The sequence below is a fragment of the Pongo abelii genome, chromosome 2 (genome assembly GCF_028885655.2).
Source record: "Pongo abelii isolate AG06213 chromosome 2, NHGRI_mPonAbe1-v2.0_pri, whole genome shotgun sequence".
NCBI classification, from domain to species: Eukaryota; Metazoa; Chordata; class Mammalia; order Primates; family Hominidae; genus Pongo; species Pongo abelii.
This window is the reverse complement of record NC_085928.1, coordinates 82,947,491-82,968,369: the sequence shown is the minus strand read 5'-3', so window position 1 is coordinate 82,968,369 and position 20,879 is coordinate 82,947,491. Positions and strand designations below refer to the sequence as shown.

At 38.6% G+C, this 20,879-nt stretch overlaps 1 protein-coding gene and 1 long non-coding RNA gene across 29 annotated transcripts in view; one reads left to right on the top strand and one right to left on the bottom strand.

Annotated features, from left to right (window-relative positions):
- FOXP1 (forkhead box P1) overlaps positions 1-20,879 on the bottom strand; it is a 628,059-nt gene that overhangs the window by 333,444 nt on the left and 273,736 nt on the right. For 24 of the 25 annotated variants that reach the window (XM_063721982.1, XM_063721987.1, XM_054550593.2 and 21 more), the window contains one exon: positions 10,824-10,884. The gene's annotated coding sequence lies outside the window, so the exon portion shown is untranslated. Of the gene's footprint in view, positions 1-10,823; positions 10,885-16,873; positions 17,267-20,879 lie in introns of those variants that run through there. The other variant, XM_054550592.2, reaches the window with a different exon arrangement.
- The window catches only part of LOC103890145 (uncharacterized), a 34,916-nt gene continuing 14,782 nt past the window's right edge, over positions 746-20,879 (top strand). The window contains exons 1-5 of one of the 4 annotated variants that reach the window (XR_008523261.2): positions 748-984; positions 7,465-7,520; positions 13,725-13,857; positions 16,668-16,882; positions 19,582-19,736. This is a non-coding gene — a long non-coding RNA (uncharacterized LOC103890145). Of the gene's footprint in view, positions 985-7,464; positions 7,521-13,724; positions 13,858-16,667; positions 16,883-19,581; positions 19,737-20,879 lie in introns of those variants that run through there. The other 3 variants (XR_010139186.1, XR_008523262.2, XR_010139187.1) reach the window with 3 other exon arrangements.

The window sequence follows — 20,879 nt, the reverse complement described above, 5'->3', positions numbered from 1 at the left end:
TGACCACTTGGCAGAATTTGATATGGCTAACAACACTCTTCTTACTTATTTATTTATTTTTTTATTTTTTGAGATGGAGTCTCTCTCTGTAGCCCAGGTTGGAGTGCAGTGGTGCGATCTTGGCTCACTGCAACCTCCGCCTCCCGGGTCCCAGTTCAAGCAATTCTCCTGCCTCAGCCTCCTGAGCAGCTGAGATTACAGGAATGAGCCACCATGCCCAGCTAGTTTTTCTATGTTTAGTAGAGACAGGGTTTCACCGTGTTGGCCAGGCTGATCTTGAACTCCTGACCTCGTGATCCGCCTGCCTCGGCCTCCCAAAGTCTGGTATTACAGTCATGAGCCACTGTGCCCAGCCTAATTTTGTTTTTTATCTAGAGACAGAGTCACTATACTCTGTCACCCAGGCTGGAGTGAAGTGGTTATTCACAGGCAGGATCATAGCACACTATAGCCTCAAACTCCTGGACTGAAGCAACCCTCCTGCCTCAGCCTCCTGAGTAGCTGGAACTACAGGTGTGAGCCCCCATGCTCAGCCTTCTTTCCTACTTTAAACACTTTCCTCAATGACTTTCTGGTTCACAATCTCAGAGTTTTCATCCCATCTCTGATCTTTCCTGTTCTCGATATTCTATGACTAAAACTTTTAATGGTGTTGGCTTTTTATTTTTATTTTACTTTTTTGAGACAGAGTCCCACTCTGTCCCTCAGGCTACAGTATTGTGATGCAACTGTGGCTCACTGTGGCCCCAAACTCCTGGGCTTGAGCAATCCTCCTGCCTCAGCCTCCCAAGTGTAGCTGGGACTACAGGCACACGCCACCATGCCCAGCTAATCTTTTTTTTAATGTAGAGATAAGAGTCTCACTATGTTGCCCAGGTTGATCTCAAACTCCTGGTCTCAAGAGATCCTCCCACCTCGGCCTCCCAGAGTCAGAACCCAGATCCTGGAGCTCTTCTTTTCTTCATCTATACCACTGCTTCCTTGGTGAGTTCAGTCAAGTTTTATGCCTTTAGGTATCACTTACATGCTTATAAATCCTGAATTTATAGACCAAGCTAGGACATTTCCAGGACTACATATCCAAATGCCCACTTGGCATCTTAGTCTGGGTGCATAGCTCAAACCTCCCATATCTACAGCTATACTCCTGGTCTCCCTTGCTTACCTCCCCTACCCCCAAAACTGCCCCACCCACTGTCTTGCTGTATTTTAGTAATGGGAGCACCACCTTCTATCAGTTCCTTAGAACAGAAAGCATTTGTCTTCTGACTCCTCTGTTTCTGCTTGTAAGCAATCCATCAGTGAATCCTATTGATTATATCCCATCATTCAAGACAAAAATCTTAAGAGTCTTCTGTGATGCAACTTTTTCAAACTCCCCATCAATTTCACTAGGAAATCCTTTGGCTCAACGTTTAAATAAATTCCAAATTCAACAACTTCTCACCACCTCCCCTGCGCCACTGTGATCCTGGCCATCATATCTCACTGGGATTATTCTAGTGGCCTCCTAACAGGTCTCCCTGCCTATGACCTCATCCACCCAAAGTCTATTTTCAAAACAGCTCCCAGAGCGATCCATTTAAAAAGCATGAGTGAGATCTTGCTCTACTCAAAGCCCCTCAATGGCTCCCCAATAAGAATATAAAAAGCCCTAATGCCCTACTCAGTCTGGTCCTGTTACACTTTTACGTTGTCTCTTACTACAACTTGAGTAGCCTTAATCCAATATTCTGCAATCAAAAGTGCTCCAAAATCCAAAAGTTTTTGAGCACAGATACAACACTCAAAGGAAATGCTCACAGGAGAATTTCAGATTTGGGATTTTGGGGTTAAGGATGCTTAGCTGGTAATGCAAATATTATAAAATCTGAAAAATCCCAAATCAGAAATATTTCTGGTCCCTAGCATTTCAGATAACAGATACTCAACCTGCACTCTTCCCTTAAGGACACTGCTTCGCCCATACTGGCTGACTTGCTCTCTCTAGAATAGGCTACGTCTCTGCTCACCTTACATGGACTTACCCTGACCACCCACCCCCCCTTTTTACATAGCAACCCTTCCCTCTGACAATGTGACCTCCCTTATCCTTTTATATTTTCTCTACAGTGTCTATCACCACGCCCTTGTTTATCACGCTTCGCTGGTTGTCCACTCCCTCTAAACCAATGAGCAGAGGGCTTGGCGGCTGTGCTGTCCACTGCTATATCCAGCAACACTGTCTAACAGAAATACAATGGCTGCCACATAAGTAACTGTGATGCTTTTCAGAAGTAAAAGAAACAGCTGAAATTAATTTTAATATTTAATTTAACCTAATGTACCCAAAACGATCATTTCAACATGTAATCGATGAAGAAAAATTATCAAATATTTCATGTTCTTTTTTCCATATAAAGGCTTTGAAATACTTTGTAGATTTTACACTGCACATCCAAGTTTGGGCTAATCACATTTCAAGTGTTCAGCAGCTCCAGGCAGCTAGTGGCTCCCACACTGGACAGGGAGGTCAAGCACAATGCCTGGCGTACAGCAGGCATTTAATAAAGATGTGTGAATAAACAAATGAGGGAATAAATCCAACCTGCAGAAAGAACTACTTTACATTGCAAAGACAGTACTCATATGTTTTTAAAGTTTCATTGCATACACATAAAATCCTTACCACATGTGACATATTCTGACTTTTTTATTTTACTGTATTGTATGCTTATTCCATATATATATATTTTTTTGAGATGGAGTCTCACACCAGGCTGGAGTGCGTGGTGTGATCTTGGCTCACTGCAACCTCTGCCTCCCGGGTTCAAGTGATTTTCCTGCCTTAGCCTCCCAAGTAGCTGGGACTGTGTGCGCCACCATGCCCAGCTAATTTCTGTATTTTTAGTAGAGATGGGGTTTCACCATGTTGGCCAGGATGGTTTTGATCTCTTGACCTCGTGATCCTCCTGCCTCGGCCTCCCAAAGGGCTGGGATTACAGGCCTGAGCGACTGTGCCTGGCAGCTGATTCCATTTTTTAAAAGTCTTGGGTACAAGCCACTACACTAAAATCCTTAACCCACAAACTAGTTCCAATGGCCACTTTGAAAATGACTGGTCTAAACAAACTTTAAAGTATGGAATCTGTAATGAATGTATTTTAGGATATTTCCTCTGGCCTCCAGAAACCGCTGAGGACCCTTTGAAAGGGAAACAGACCAACCTCCAGAAAAAAAGACAGGAGGAAAGAGTGAGCATGTAAACTACCATGGCAAGCCATAGACTGCAATAATCACAGCCCATCCAACAATGGGCAGTTTCTCTTAATTAAAAAGTAATTTTAGTTTACTTTTTATTCATTTATTTTTTGAGACGGAGTCTCCCCTCTGTTGCCCAGGATGTAGAGCAGTGGCATGATCTCAGATCACTGTAACCTCTGCCTCCCAAGTTCAAGCAATTCTCTCACCTGAGCTTCCCAGGTAGCTGGGACTACAGGTGTGCACCACCATGCCCAGCTAATTTTTGTATTTTTAGCAGACACCGGGTTTTGCCATGTTGAGCAGGCTGGTCTCAAACTCCCAACCTCAAGTGATCCACCTGCCTTGGCCTCCGCCTCCCAAAGTGCTGGGATTACAGGTGTGAGCCACCATGCCCAGCCTAAAAGGTAATTTTAAATAACTGGTCACACTCTCAGATAATTAACAAAACATCTAATTACCTTTAATTACATACCACATATATGCTAATATACAAAATTCAGGGAAGATCTGCATGATTTTCACCCTTTAAAAAGAGTTAATTTGACAAGGGCAGAAAGACTTCACGTTTTTCCTTTTTCTTCCCGACCCCATGCAAAGTCCAGATCAGTGGCAGAGAGGAACAAACCGAAACGATTCCTCTTCATTTCAAATTCACAAAGTCCCATTCACCAATAGTCTTTTTAAAAGATACCACAAACTTTTAAATCCAAACTCAGCACTGCTTAGTAACTGTCACTACAGCTTCAACTTTTAAATGGGCTCATAAAATAAGGATTCTGTCATCAGTACACTGTTTGCTTCTTTGAGGTCCTTGGTGTTACTAGATACTGAGGGGGTATGCCCACAAGGTTAACACAGATGTGCTACCTTTTATAATATTTTGTTTTTATACAGTTAAGCTTCAGATTTCTTTCAGAGGTTTTTGAATTGCCAGGGAAAGGCTCTATTTCCTACATCTGTGGTACGTCGTGAAGTTGCCACCTAACATGAGGTTTTTGTTCCTAAAATGCTCAAGGTGAGCAGTTGGAATATTTATGCCTTTGGCAGATAGGACAGCAAAAACATCATTTAAAAAATATATGGATACAGTAGTTCAGTGGTGTGAGCCTACAGTCCAAGCTATTCAGGAGGCTGAGGCAGGAAGATCCCTCAAGCCCAGGAGTTCGGGGCTGCAGTAAGCTCTGATCGCACCTATGAACAGCCACTGCAATCCTGCCTGGGCAACACAGCCAGACCCCATTTCTTAAAAAAAAAAAAAAAAAAAGATAGATAAAACCATTTGTTATTTGGTTTTGTATTTTTGATTGTTCACTGTGCAAAATATGGTTATTTGATAATTGCTGCAAATATTGTCTTTACTACTAAATATGCCTTCATGTACATTTCAACAAGTGACTTCTGCTTGAAAACGAACTCTATTGAGCATATTTCTCTGGAAATCAATATTTAAGAAATTTTTTTTCTTTGAAACTAACATTCAAGAAAGACAGCTCTTGTTTACAGAGTAACTTAGTTTAGCATTATGGCTAACAATGTTTAAAAACAGCTAACTTAAAATGCAAACATTTAAATTCTGACGTTTAACTGTTGAGAGGCCATGTCAGTCTATGGAAATACACACAGCATAAAAAACAGTAATTTTTCCCCAGTTCTGTCCCTTGTAAGAATATTTCAAGCAATCATTCTCTTGGATTTAAAAATAAGAACTCATGAGGTTTTAAGACAGTTAAAAATTTTAAATGCCTAGATGAACCTTGAAAACATTTTGCTAAGTGAAAGAATCCAGTCACAAAAGGATGTGGGATTCCATTTCTATGAAACATCCAGACTAAGTAAATCTATACAAACAGAATGTATATTTGTTGTTATCAGGGGATGGGTGGAGGGCAGAATGCAGTGTAAGTGCTAATAGTTACTAGGGTTTTTTCTTAGGCGATGAAATATTCTAAAACTGAACTAGATGGTTGCAACTCTGAACACATTAAGAACTATTGAAAAGTCAGTACACATTAAATGGGTGAATTGTATTGTATGTGAATTATATCTCAGTAATTCTGTTAACAAAAAATTAACATGCCTGATAACATTCACAACAGCATATAAGGAAATCAAGTTAATCTCACATAACTTCCATACGATGCTAAAACACATAATTCCCGACACCCTGGACTCCTTGTTTTAGAACACTTCTCAAATCAACCAACAATTGCCCTTCCTAACACCCATCATCATCATCGTCATTCATGTATGTCTGCCCCTCTAGACTATCAACTCTGTGAGGACAGAGACCATGTCCTTCTTACACGGTGCTATAATCTCAGCACCTAGCACACACCCACCAATAAACATCTGCAGTAAGAATTAATATATGTATGTATGTACATACATCTGTATGTATGAATGAATGAATGAAATTACTAGATTGGAGCAACTGAATCAATGAAGTACTTGTATTCTACTTGTCCCCTTAAATCTGTTTGTCAATTCTCCCAAGGCTCCTGGCCACCTAGGTAGAGACATTTCCCAGCAGCCCGCAAAGTTTGCTGGGCCTTATTACCATAATCTTACCAGTTAAGTGACAATGAGTGGGATGTATACAATGTTTAACTCTTTTGATTAAAAGAAAATTGCTTGCTTTGGACATCTCCATCGTGCGGCAACAATACAGCTTCAACTCTATGATAAAGACAAAGCCCCAAGGGAGGAGAGCACAGATGGAAAGAATCTGCCCAGACAAGCTACATTGGTCTGGTTGTTTCACGAGAGAAGTAGACTTCTATTTTATTTAAGCCATTTTACGTTGGGGTCTCTTTGTTACACCAGCCTAGTCTTTACCCTGACTGTTACAACCCAGGCATGAGTATATTGTATGTGTGTGGGGGGGATCAGGGAGCATTTCAATGCTTAACTGAATTGACTGATCACATTCCAGCCAATGCGGTCATCTGGTAACTCAGTAACAACTGCTTACAGTGTCTTCATAACAATTTCCTTAATTAACAGTCACATAATTCAAATGCTAAATACTATAAAAAGGTAGTTTTGAATGGGTTTAGCTCAGAATTGCTGTTGTCATTAGGTAAATGTTCAAATCACTCACATATATGCTTTTAAAGGAACTTATATTTCAAATAACTGAATAGCATTTTAGCTTTATTTTTCACCAGGAAATAATTTATAATAGGTAAGACACAGTGAATGTTTTCTACAAGGATGCATTTATAGTTCCTTCATCTAACATAAAACACCTCAAGTTAGGGATGGGGTGGGGGAAAAATTGCAATGATTAAACTTCCTTTTGATTGTTTTTTAATTTTCTCTCAAATAACTTGACTTTAAAAAAAAACTGAACCAATACACAAAATGTGAAGCTTGGAGATGCCTAATGTTTAAAACTAACCATTTTAATTGTAATCTATACAGCCTTGTTGATTATCTTCAACTCTCAATGCCATTCAGAATTGAATATAAGATGATGAATTTTACAAATTGGATTTGAATTTTAAGCAAATGCATGTGGGTAAATTGTCAATGGTGAGGGGAGGCAGGGAAAAACGCCACAGAAACCTTTATTAGATCACCAAACCAAGGCAACCATAATAGAATGACATCCGTATAATTGTGACCAGTGCATCCCTCTTTAGTTTCCATCTTGACATTCTGGATGACCTTGGGTAAACTATTTATCATCAACGGGACCGTTTTTCCAGTCTGTAAAGTGGGGATTATAAGAATTGCCAGCTACCTCTTAGGAATGCCAGCAACCAGACCCATTTTGTAAAGCACTCAGATGTAGTTGGAAGAAAATTGTTATATCACTACCGAGTATGATGACTGTTATTTATGACTCTTCAGACCATAGAATCCAAATTTTCAAAATGGCTTCATCTGGTTTTCTGAATTTGCCTGACGACTTTTATGTATATAATCAGTTATTCCCATAGTACCTTTGTAGGCATATTTCTGTGCATCTATACTGACTGTTAATAATTCCCAGGTTTCAAATTTGAGGCGTGGTATTTACTGAGAAGCTCCTGGCATCTGAAGTCTACATGCTTCCTGCAGTGTGAAAGATGATGCTGATTTTTTTGTCCATTGCTGGATGGCAAGGTCTTCTCCTCATTTAAGGCTTATTCATCAGGAAGAAACACTAACCACTATATTCACTTGAAACATCTTTTTAAATTGTATATTTCCAACAAACCTTTTATTTCTTTCTAGATAAGAGATCAAGATATACAAATTAGTCTTTGAAAGATCTTTCACCTTGTTCAAAGGTAAAAATTACATATATTATTTAAGTCTATATACCCTAACTTATTTCTCCCCAAAATTTGAAATTAGCATCAAAACACAGATGGAATGGATACTGTGAAAGAAAAAAAAAAGTGTTAAGTAATGAAATGTTCACTTGGAATAGGAATACTGAAGATGATGTATGATATACTTTGGAAATCTGTCCCCTCCAAATCTCATCTTGAAATCTGATCCCCAATGTCAGAGGAGGGGCCAATAGAAGGTGTTTGGATCATGGGGGCAGATCTCTCACGAATGGCTAGTGTCCTCCCCAGAGTAATGACTAAGTTCTTGCTCTATTAGTTCATGACAAATCTGGTTGTTAAAAAGAGCCTCGCTCCCCTTCCCTCCAAGCTTCCTATTTCTCTTGTCATGTGACATGCCTGTTCCAAACCCCCTCTTGCCATGACTGGAAGCTTCCTAAGGTCCTTACTAGAAGTAGGTACTGGCGCATGTTTCTTGTACAGTCTGCAGAATTATGAGCCAAATAAATTTATTTTCTTTATAAATTACCCAGCCTCAGGTATTCCTTTATAGCAACACCAAACAGACTAAGACAATGTATATAGAACAAAAACAAAGACAACAAAAAAAGCTGAAAGTAGAGAACAACTATAGAGACTGAGCATATAAAATACTTTTATGATCAAGTAATTTTACAAGGGGGGCCTTATTTGCACGATATTAAATAATCCCATAGATCATGTCCTTGATAGTTATTATGAAGAAAGCATTTTTTTGTAATATAGACTATTTTTCTCAGGCAATGCCAATGACAAATTTCTAGAAACATTTCTTTACAAATTTTCCCTTGACCTATGATATTTTTAACTTTCAATAATATTACAGAATTTGGGGTGGGGTGGGGACTGTATTTCCACTTTCAGGTAACAGGTGAAAGAATGGACATTATAAAGATATTGAATCAGAAGAAAAATAATTCATGCTTACAGGCGATTACAAAAAAAACAAAAACAAAACAACAAATGAAAACCCATCAGCGAAGGTTATATTTGGAGCTGTATGGCTAAGGCAACTCTCAAGCTAAACTTTTCATCTTTTCTACCACTTTTTCAGCTTTGTTTAATTTTTTTTTTTTTTCCAGACAGAGTCTCCTTCTGTCTCCCAGGCTGCAGAACAGGGGTGTGATCTCAGTTCACTGCAACCTCTGCCTCCCAGGTTCAAGCGATTCTCCTGCCTCAGCCTCCTGAGTAGCTGGGATTACAGGTGCCCGCCACCACGCCCAGCTAATTTTTGTATTTTTAGTAGAGACGGGGTTTCACCATGTTTCACCAGGTTGGTCTTGAACTCCTGACCTCAGGTGATCCACTCGCCTCAGCCTCCCAAAGTACAGGGATTACAGGCATGAGCCACCATGCCTGGCCTGTTTAATCATAATTTTTAGCTTTGCCAGAAACCTCTGCTAACAGTAGGAGATGAGTTAAACATGTGGCACCACTTTGCATGAGGAGCATCTTGGATTGAGATCACTCTGTGAGATTATAGAGGCCAGGAGACAGCAAATTACCACCTTGCTGAGTAGCTGCAACAGAGGCTGAATGCCCCCACAAGTAGAAAATATTTACTATGTGGCCCTTGACAGAAAAAGTTTGCAGACCCTTGATATGGATTAATGCCTTCCTTTTAAAGATTAGAAAACTGAGGCTGGGAGCCATGGCTCACGCCTGTAATCCCAACACTTTGGGAGGCTGAGGTGGGCGGATCACGAAGTCAGGAGTTTGAGACCAGCCTGACCAACATGGTGAAACCCCGTCTCTACCAAAAACACAAAAATTAGCTGGGTATGATGGCGACTGCCTGTAATCCCAGCTACTCGGGAGGGTGGGGCAGGAGAATCACTTGAACCCGGGAGGCAAGAGGTTGCAGTGAGCCGAGATCCTGCCACTGCACTCCAGCCTGGGCAACAGCGCGAGACTCCGTCTCAAAAAGAAAAAAAGAAAAAGAAAAAGAAAATTGAGCCTCAGCAAAGGGAAGTGTCTTGCTGTGGCCTAAGAATCCCAATTACTGGTTGGGAATCAATTCCTTCCATGCCGAAACATCTGAAACGTATGTTTGTCCTCTCTGAAATACAATTAGGTAGATCCTGCAAAGGTTTCATTTAAACAATATAGATGGTGAAACGATGCAAGTCTGATTTTTCTGGACCAAATTAAATGTGCCAGAATGCAACTACAAAAACAAATCCTTTATATATATGCATTCTAGAACCCCCCCAAAGCCCCAGGTGAGATTTATCAAAAACTGATCAAAGATTCTTCACATTATGAAAAGTTCCACAAAAAACTCTGTTCAACTCAATAAGAAGTCTATATCTGACAAATATATAAACTTTAGTAAAATCTGAGCAAAGGCTTTGTTCAACCATGCTGGCAGGTAAACTGTTTTTAGACAGACACAAATCTACTAAATCAAATGAAACTATTAAAGGCCAAAAATTCTAAATGAAACGAAGATGCTACTGCTTGAGAAATATCAGATGTTAAAATGACTGGCAGGATTATCTTGTGTAAGATGATCATTACCTTTATCAGAGAGGTACTTTTGAAATCAAGTAAATATGTAGCATCCATAACCATTTTAACCAGAGTACTTTTTCATTCCCCCTCCCAAAAGCAAATTTGAGAAAATTAAATTTGGCTTTAATTCATTAAGCTACATTAGTCTCTCTGAGAACTTCTAATTTTAAAATCAAGTATTCATTTGATTTTCAAGCAAGGTCAAGAGAACAAGGCAGCCTAGCGCTGACATTACAGGGATATGCCCCACACTGCTCAGCAGTTACATCAGTGTGGCGTGTTGCTATGGTGCCTGACTGTTAATTTCTGAAAGAAGGTGATTATAAAGCCGCCAGATGAACATCAATCGGATGACACCACTTCAGCACACAATACTGACATGCGTTACTCTTGTTTGCAGCAAGTCAATTTTATGAATCACCACTTTAGTGATGTGAATATTCCTTTCTAACTTTAAACCTACCAAGTCAACAAGAAAAAAATAAATTTAAAAAATAAAAATAAGTTCAGCTTCAACAAACGGAGAAGAGTTTGATAATATTTGGGGGGAAAATGTGAGTCTGTAGACCATTTCTTAAGGACAACCATTTTTCTTAGGACCTCCAAAAATACACCACATATGTCCTTACACGCAAATAAATACATGTTTATTTGACAAATACAGACCAAAAAACAACTGAATTAAAATACCTGGAAGGCAAAAGACACAGCCCTGGATATAACTTCACTAATCACATTTGCATTTACCTTTTTTGGCTTCTGTAAAGCAATCTTCAGTTATAGTCACCTCAAAAGGTCACGTCTTACCCTGAAAACAAAAGAGAACATCAAAATCTGAATGTCAAGAGAAGTAGCAACCACCTCTGCCAAGGACAGACACAAGGAAAACAACAAAAGAACTCAATTCTATTTAACGGCAAATGACTTTCAGGGTTAATAAAAACAAGTCCCAAGAATCTCTACTTATCTGGACCATATGCCTTTGAGCTCTTCAAGACAACAAAATCGACTTGTGGGGGGGAAGTCAAGGTGAAACATTTCAAATGTTGTGTATCAACTTTTTCTCATCTTGTTGTCTATCAATTTATTTTCATGTAGAATAATATGTGACTCATAGGCCTTTGTTTTTGGAAACCAGACTGCCACTTGAACGTGTCTCTGTTTGGTTAATATCCACAACATCTCTTATTTCATTAAAGCAGAGACTTATTTTTTTCCCCTTTTGGAAGAGAGTTAGGTCTTGTAGACAAGATGCTTTCTGCCACTTCGGACCTTTCAAAATGAATGAAAGCAGCACCATTTTCACTTTGGGGAGGGGCAGGGAGTTAATTGCTGGTGAAAGCTGTTCACAGAATGTTTTTCTCTTACCATGTATCTACCGGAGCTACTAAGTTAAATAAAAAGGGTTCATGTCACATGAAACAAACAATTGAAATCAAGCTTCCTAAAACACAAAGAAACCATGGAACACATTTTACCCCACATCCTACTCCTGCATCTGCATACTCTCGTATGCAAAACAGTGTTTAATCCTTTAAGAAACATTACAAGCTGCCTCTTTCTGCCCATGTAACTGGGTATCAACATATGGCAGTGAAAAGAAAAACATTTGTTTATTAATTTAGATCAAGTTACTAAGAGGGTACAGGATTCATTCCATATCCATTGACCAAATGCTCATATAATTTTTAAGGTGGCGAAATCATATCATCATTTTACTAAAATGTTAATATCTTTTTGCTCACTCTTCAGAATAGTATGTAATGAAGTGGTTTAATTTTATAGGAATATATCCCTGCTTATCCCTCTGCTGTCAGCCCTGAATGTGGAAAGGCAAACATCATTGAGAAGAGTAAAATCTTATTTCACGAGGGCTAAAAATTTGAAAGTGGCACTTTGGTGTGTACTATCTTTGAGGAATTGATCCGAGGCCAATTTATGACATTTCCACAAGCAAGTGTATGCAGATTCTTGCCATTAAGATTGGAAAAAGATGCAGGCTCTGAGTGAAATCATAATTTTCATGTTTACTGTAAGAGGAAATTGGAGGTTTTCACCATAAATTTTCACCATTTGGGTGGGGGAAAACCCTAGCTCTGGGACTTAAAATTACTATTTTGCAGCCTGACCAAAACCTTTTTGTTTTTACACAAAACAATTCAAATTGAAAATGAAAATCGTGTGCTTTACTGCTGATGTATGTCCCCAAGATTGGTTTCTCCAGTGGTGAGAAGTCTATTTCAGGGCAAGCGATGATAAGAAAGAAAAACAGAGCAAAGATGGTCAGGTCCTCAAGGTAGAGCTAAGATCTGCAGAGCCCCACTCTACACAAATCAGAGCTCAGTAGATACAAAGCGCACACAGAAATTTCTACATCTACCATTCATCAAATCTTAAATGTAAAGCAAGTGAACTTTGGCAGATCCTACTCAATTCAAAGCAAGAACGCCTTTTCCTCTCTCCTTTTTACTTGAGATGTTCTCCAATACATGCACTGTAAACTAATTTATATGTTTATCTATTGAGCTGTGTCTATTTTTGCATGTTTGGCAGTCAGACCTATAGTATTAGACTTTGCAATGCAGATGAGATTTGCTATCATATAGGCCTGGCAAACAACTGGACCTCATTAAAATTTAATTTTTTAAAAAAACTGCTGAAAATGCCTACTTTGAATAAAGTTATCTCCAGTGCTGCATTTGAACCTGCGGAACACTTTCAGGTAAACACTAGACCTGTTTTTCTACTCACCTATCCACACAGTATAGTATGTAAGTGAACACAGAACAAAAATAGAAGCTGGCTCAGCCTCAGATTTAACAAGTATCATTTTTTTTCCCCTACGGATACTGGGGGAAGAATTACAACAAAATTATACAACTGACCGTCCAATTTATAAATACTAAAACAATAAGAAACTGACTACATTTAATTTTCACTTATACATAAAAAATTGGCAGTGGGATATAATCTCCATCTTTCTCCATTTTGAAGTTCCATAAATTTTGGTGCACATGCACGATTGGCCACTCATTAATTTATTTCTGTTGATTTTCATTTTTAGAGAAGGTATACATTAACAAAGTAATCTAAAAGACATTTTTCTAGTTTTGCTGAGAAAAGATTAATAGTTCAACAGCTGTTTGCCATCATGCTGAAGTAAATGAAATGTGTCAATATAATAGACAAGAAAATTAGGGCTAGTACTGGGGCCCAAGTCTGCCTCATTACTAGCTTAGAAGAATTGGAAACCAACAACTAGCAGAAAAATATGCATTTCATTTTTTCCAAAGCATAAAACTTCCCTTTCCAATACTATATTTGCTATTTTCTTTAAATCACTTTTACTTATCAAATAGATCAACTATTTACCTGTATGCTTACTGGCAGCACAAGCACCAAAACTAAAATTAAATGATTATGCAAAGATTTTATGTTAAAAAAAAAAAAAGATAAAGATAAAAGAAATACATTCCCCTCCAGCCCACTTGTCTTCTTTTAAAAAATGCTGTCTCCATACGAATTGCATTTTTTTTTTCTTTTTCTCTTTCTTTTTTAAGTTTCCTACTGGTTTTAGGTTTTAAAAGTGAGCCAAGGATACGGTAAACAGAAATTACTTATTTTCCTTTATGTCATTCTCTGTAACAGTTAAGATCCTGTGAACACCAGAATTGTTCCGTGGCCTCTTCACTATTGATTGCAACAGTATCATTTACCTGAAACTACACAGTGACCACAAAAACCATGTCCAGGACACCAAATTTCTATTGCGAACTCTAGGGTGAGACACTAAATGTACATTCCTCTTTCTCTACCTCCCTAACCAACCCTCCTCCCTAATTAGGACTGTTATTCTAAAGAACCCTCAGATTATTGTAGTGTTTCAATATCATACTTTCTATGGATATATTTTGCCCTTAATTTAATCTGTGTGACATATAATACATGGTTGCATTTACCTGGAACTGAGTTGCAGGTAAATGTGGAGGTGCAATCTCATTTCACAAAACTGAAAATGAAGAGTATTGGCTCTTTTTTTTCCCATTTATAGTATTTCCCCCTTCCCTTTCTTGACAGCTAAAATAAATTATCTGCATTAAGAATTCTGCATTATATTTCATTTTATATAATTGTGCAAAAGTAACTCTGAAGTATGCCCAACATAGTTCATCTCAATCTTCAGCCTACCCAATACTGGCTGAGAACCTATTGTGTACCAGTCTTAATAAAGATGCAAAGATGAGCAAAGCAAGCGCCTGGATGGTGATTAGGGGGCAGTTCAGTAGGTCTATGGCTAGAGGACACTTTCTTACTAGGAAACTGAGGAAGGAACATGGTTCAAACTTCCCATAACCCCAAATCCTCCAATCAAATGGCCTGTACTCATTTGCAAAAACTGGTCCAAATAGGCCAATTTCCAAGAGTTTGCTGCCTCTTTAAATAGGGAATCTTATCTCCTATGGGCTTTAATATCTTGTTTTTCAATGACTTCTTAGAAAATATAAGGACATCAACATATATTTGACTATTGAAAAATATAAGACAAGGGTCACTTTATTTTCTATAGTTAAGAAAATCTACTCCAAAATCAATCTCAAAGTTTGTTCTATGCCCTTAAGACTTCAAATACTAAGATTTGAAAAAAAAAAAAAAAAGAAAAAAAAAAAAAGAAAAAAGTGGGGAAGGTGGGGAATGAAGAAAGAAGAGAAGAAAATAAAAACGGAAAAAGGGGAGAAAGGAAAAAATAGAGAAAAACAAAGGGGAAAAAGAAAGGAAAAGAATAAAGGAAGGAAACAGGAAAGAAAAGGAAGGAAGAAGCTGCTGTGCAGCCGGGGTCTCTGAGACCAGAGGCAAACTTGGACGCTACCCAGGCTTGCAGCTTCACAAACACTACACTTCTTTTACTTGTCTCTATCAAAGAAATGTGCGACTTTGAATCCACCCTTCTCCAAATCTCTCTCCTATCCCTGCAAGTAACACTTTACTTCCTTTCTCCTCATCCTCTGGGGCCCTCATCAGATCACAGTACCTAACTTTGGAGTCCATTCTAGTAGGGCAAAAACCTAAAATATTATACATTAAGCCACGTGGTGAAGTAAACCCCAGTCGATGCTTGCCCATGAAATTACTTCAGGCTGGCAGCCCCCGACTCACTCCACATCGGCCCATCTCATTTGGAAAAATGACTCTCTCCTACCTTACAGAAAAGGAAAACCCTGGCTGTGGTCATGTGAAAATATTTTATAGGTATCCTTTAACAGCCTTTAAATGTTGAAACCTAAAAACAATATTTGCTGTTTTCCCTTTGAAGCTCTAACAAAGCCTTTGTTTTAGATTCACCTTTAGTGTGCAATAAGAGTTAATAATCAAATCCATCCCAACCCCCACAAATGTTAAACAAAAAGATAAAAGAAATGCAAATAGCTATTGTCATGGAAAGTTAAAGTACCTGTCTGTATTTTTAAGTGAAAACTATTATCTCTATCAATCAAAATTTAAGAATACAATAGCGCTAATCACAGAAGGTGCTCTGACGGAGTTACTTTGCCTCAAAAAAAAGTATTTTTCCCCTTAAAAACCAAGTATAAAAGTCATATACTTACAATTAGATAGAGTATTTGTAATTTTGTTATTAAAAACCTTCAGCAGCCTCACTGTTAATAAATGCTTCTAAGTCTCTAGACTGATTTGTACCCAAGAAGACACAAGTCCCTACATATTTTAATAAGGTTGATGAAATTTTATTTAAATTCTCACAGTTTCCAACCTGCGGGGGAACAGCACACTCTTCTGTTGAAAAGAGTTACTCAAACAGAGGCAACAGTTAACTGGTCATGAAAACTCCTTCTTTTAGAGCCTGGACATAATTCCCACACCCTGAAATATCTTCACACAGGACATATCTTCCTTGGATGGTTCACCCTTGTTAATTGTGGCAACTTATTTTTGAAATAACACTCTACCCTCAGAAAGAAAGCAGAATACCCCCATCATACCCCAGAATGATCTAAGTGTACACTACATGAATTTCTCTGAGTCTTTTTTTAAAAATTCACTTTAAAAAAAGACTGGATTAGCCCCTGAATATGGTGCTTTCTAAAGACAGTACAGGAACAAAAAATAGCAAGACCCCAGATAGTAAAACAAACAGCTCAAGATTAAAATTCCTAGAGCAAACAGTTAAGCCAGGATGCCATTATGCACACTGAGCCTGGATGATGTCTCCTCCACCGTGGGGCCAAGAGGCTGTCATTTTCCCCCCAGCAAGATCAGATTTCCTTCCCTCCCGACCGCCTCTCTGAGCATCATGGCCAACATCTCTAGTGTGCTATTAATATCAATGAAGAGACGATTCGATTTCCACAGAAGAAAACCTTTCCTATTCCGGCACAGACCTTCGGGGAGGACCCTGGCCCGGGTATAGACAATACAGCGGCAGAGTTTCTGTTTTCTTACAGTTCAGTCTTACACACTGTTTGAAGGCTTTTAGCAAACAATGGCAGCATTATCTGCAGGATAGTTACAAAACAGGATTTGTTAGGACAAAGAATAATAAAGCTGCTCTCTCTCTCTCTTTTCAATTCCCCCTAGTCCTCACGAGCCTTTCTCTGCGAGTCCAAAATTCAGCCACATTTCCTAAGAGGCACCTGTACTTGTCTATTTCAATGCAGCCAGAAGCTGACAACGGCCCAGGAACCAGGACTGCTTTCAGGAGGCGCTCAGAAGGGCAGCAAAGTACCCTCTCAACATTAGTAAAATGAAACAAAAGTGTCAGCCTTGGCTTCGCACACACTTACCCGTTCATGGTGAGGAGGCAAAGCTTTGGGGCGGGAGAGGCAATTTTCACACAACGGAAGAAAGTTGAGAGTTTGTAAGGGAGAAACTACCGGCGCTTGGAAGCCTGCTGGCTCTCAGGGCTCCCAGGCTGGCGGCAGTGTGAGGAAGGACTGAAGGTATGTGGGCTAAACACAACAAAAGCCACTGCCTTACTCTAGATTAAATATGCAGGAAGAGGCCCCTTTGCATAAACACAAACACTCAGCAAATGAATAACTGGCTCAATCAGACGCCCGCTGTGCCTTCTACCTGTCCTCACTCTGACAGGAGACACTGCCTATTCCAGGGGACACCACTAAACAGGAGACAGTTAAATGTTATGTTGCTATAATAACAATTAAAATGAATTGTATTCATTAGTAATTAAGAACTCACTCGTGGGGCGGGGGGGAGTGCTATTGTTGTATCTCCAGCTACTCCAAAAAGAACTTGTAGTATACCCATCCCTGGAGTTCTACTATGGATTGCATTTCAATCTTTAACATTCAACGAGAGTTTTAAACAATCAGTTTGTTTAGTCACAATTGTCAGATATACGTCTCGTTTCTCTGCTTTGTCATATTGTAAGTTGATACTTGTGACTCTGTACCTACAAAGATCTGTTTGATATATGTATATAAAGTGTACATACAAAAATATATACACATATACACACATATATGTGCATATATACTCACACATAATACATGCATGCATATCTAATTAAAGAGAATAAGCCAAAAAAAAAAAAAAAAACACTACTTAACTATATTCTCTAGTTCACTAATCATTTAAGGAAAATAATTCGAGTTTTCCAAAAATATATCCCAAATGCCTGCCTTTCAAATGTCACCAATCCATGACCACTCATTTAAAAACATTACCCCTATATTAGAAAAGATGCTTTTAACTGAGTGGCCTCAACCACTTATAATTTCAATTAAATAACATAATTACAGTCAACAATTTTCTCCATTTCGGCAGAAAATATGCCATACCTCAACATAATTTGTCCTTACAACCCAGGAATTTAAGCAAGAGGAAAAACATGCCAGTGTTAGGAATTCACTACTGACTTTTCTCAGCTTATGGAATCAACTCACACTGACCTCTTATTCTATGTTCCAGCTACATGTTGGTCTTAGTAACTTAATTATTTTTTAATAACTTTTGCAGTATTAAATGATTTCAATTGAAACATAAATAAGATTATGTTCATCTACTACTTACTAATGCCATACAGTACTCTGGGGCCAAATCCAGCAGGGCTGTGCTATAGGATGTGTCTATATTATTACTGTATTTGGACTAAAAAGGATAGGTCACAGAACCTTCACAGCCTTCGAGAATGCTGTGATTATCCTAGCCAAGGGAAATAGGGCAGCTTTCTATTTCAAAAGCAATTTTAATTTATTAACACAAAACTGTTTTCTGGCCAAATCATTCTACTGTAAAAGGTGAAGATCACTGAAAAGTTTTAAAATATTTTCACGAACAAACCAACAAACCCAAAACTCATTTCAAACATTATTATGGCATAACATGGAGAAAAGGCAAACAAAATAAAAAGATACCCAAAGACCCAGAGAATAAAACACAGGTTCTCTAAGAGGGGTGCCCACAGAAACTGAAGACGCTGATTTTGTCCACCCTTTTGCCTTGAAATGACCTTCCAAATAAGGTGTTAGATAACCCACGTCCATAGATGATAGTGATCTAACCTTGCTGCAAATAAACCATAGAACAAAATTTAATCAGTATATCACTGTGAGAAAGCCTCTGTCCATCCCCATGGAGCTTCTAATGACTGTTTTGGCAGTTTTGAGGGTAGTTATACTTCCCAGCTCATCTATATCTCATACTGGTTGAGTAAGCTAATGGAAGTGATGTTAGTGGAATCCAATATTAATGCTCTGTATCACGCAAACCTGGATGCAACTGAATATATTATACAATTATAGGTAGTATCTAATTCCATAGGTATTAGATACTGTACCCTAAATTAATATTTTAATGAGGACGGTGAAATAAAGACGACAATCCAGGTAAGGGATCCATCCATGCATTGTGGCCCAGCTAAGCTCCTTGCTGAAAGAGTGCCGGATTCGGGAGCGAACGGCACAGACACAGGGATTGTGACAAAAATCTGTATGCAAGCTTTAGATGCTGAGTGACACATACTGATGCACAGAGTCAAAGATGTCATCCTCACACAAGCGCCACTTGCTGTAAGCTTGAGAGAAAATGCAGGGGGAAAGACGGGGGGGCGTAGTTGCAGTGAGACCTCCAGAAAATAAACAGGGTGTACAGTTTCAAAGGCTGCAGACACAGACATTTCATTGTTCAAGCCAATTATCAGTGGAAAATAATAACAACAGATGGATTCAGAGTCACTGACTTTTCATATGCACTTCATCTCGGCGGAACAGATGATGAAACGCGAGAGCTATCTCAAAAAGGCAAAACATCTTTCAGTAAAAGAACTCTACAGTCCAGATGGGGACCTTCTAAGGCTGCTGATTATCTTCCTATAATGTTGTAAGATAGACTTACTAAAACATTTCAAGAACTGATCAGATATGATGCGTACAATGGCTTCATTATTGGAAGGAGTCGCCTCAGACTTGTGACTAAACCCGGCAGAGATTTCAATAAGGTTAGGACTTTAAGTTTCCTGTTTTCTCATCAGGGACTGCAGGTTCCAACTAAAACTGGAAATCTGTGCACGACAGGAGAATAAACCATCGCCCAAGGATCCTACATATTTGCTCTTCTCTCATTTGAGCAAAGGAAAAAAAAAAACTGGAACTGTAAAAAGGACATTAAATTATTCTGAAGCATTCTACCACGATGTGTGTGTGTGTGGGTGAGGGGGGGACAGCTCCAAAGCAACTCTTTATTAAAAGCATTTGGTGATAAAATATCACCCCTTACATGCATTAGAACATCTTAAACATCCCTGGCCACTGGTGACTGCAAAATAGAATTTCCTTTTAGCAGGGAATAAATATAAATTTCAATGATGGTGTAACAGCAATTCTAACAAATGCCAATGAAAACTCACCAACCTACCCTAATCCACTCCCACTCAACTTACTACCAAGTTACACTTGCTGATAAAACACAAGAGGTTAACCACAACCTGAGGGCTTGCTGTAAGTAATGGAAAAAGTTAAATCTCTAATCAGATAGGCCTCATCCCTACTGGAATAACAATGTATCTGTTCCATGTATCTGTCTACTCATCTATCCATCTCCATCCATCCATCACCAATTGCACATTCATAATTTTGCAAAAATTCCTTCCCTGAATTGATATAAAATATGGTCAAAATCACTGCGCTAAGAAAAAAAAAACTGATTCTCTCAACTATTTACTAAGATACTTAACATTTAAAAAATATTTTTACGAACACACTGTTGACTTCACAAGTTTATAACGTAATTTTTTTTTTTCTGAGCAAGGCTTTTCTTTCAAAGTACTCTGACAAAAGTAAATTCATAGCAGAACACACAGGCATGAAGAAAATATCGCCAAGGGCAAAATTCTGCAACTGCTTTAAGAAGCAAACAAGAACACAAAAGATGTGTAATACAACCATCTGGCTCTCCTCTTACTATATCAATGCCTCAACCTTATCCCCACCCCCTGAGCCAACCCACACCAATGCCACAAAACCAAATGGCTTCACTTATGTTTCCTGCACAGCAAATTTACACAATGCAGTTAGAATGCAAAATTGATTTTGACACATAAACTAGCATCTTTTGAATTTTCCCCACTTCAATGATTTTGTTGTCATTGTTATCTGTTCAGAGTGGGACTTCTTTGAAAAACCACCAAGAATCTCACCATGATAAAGATGTTCTCACATGGACATATCTGTTCAGCCTCAAGAGCAGTCTCCCTGAAAACCTTAATCTCTGCCATCTTGTGCTTTCTGTTATCATCAGACTTTAGATGTGGACATAAAAAAAAATCCTAAG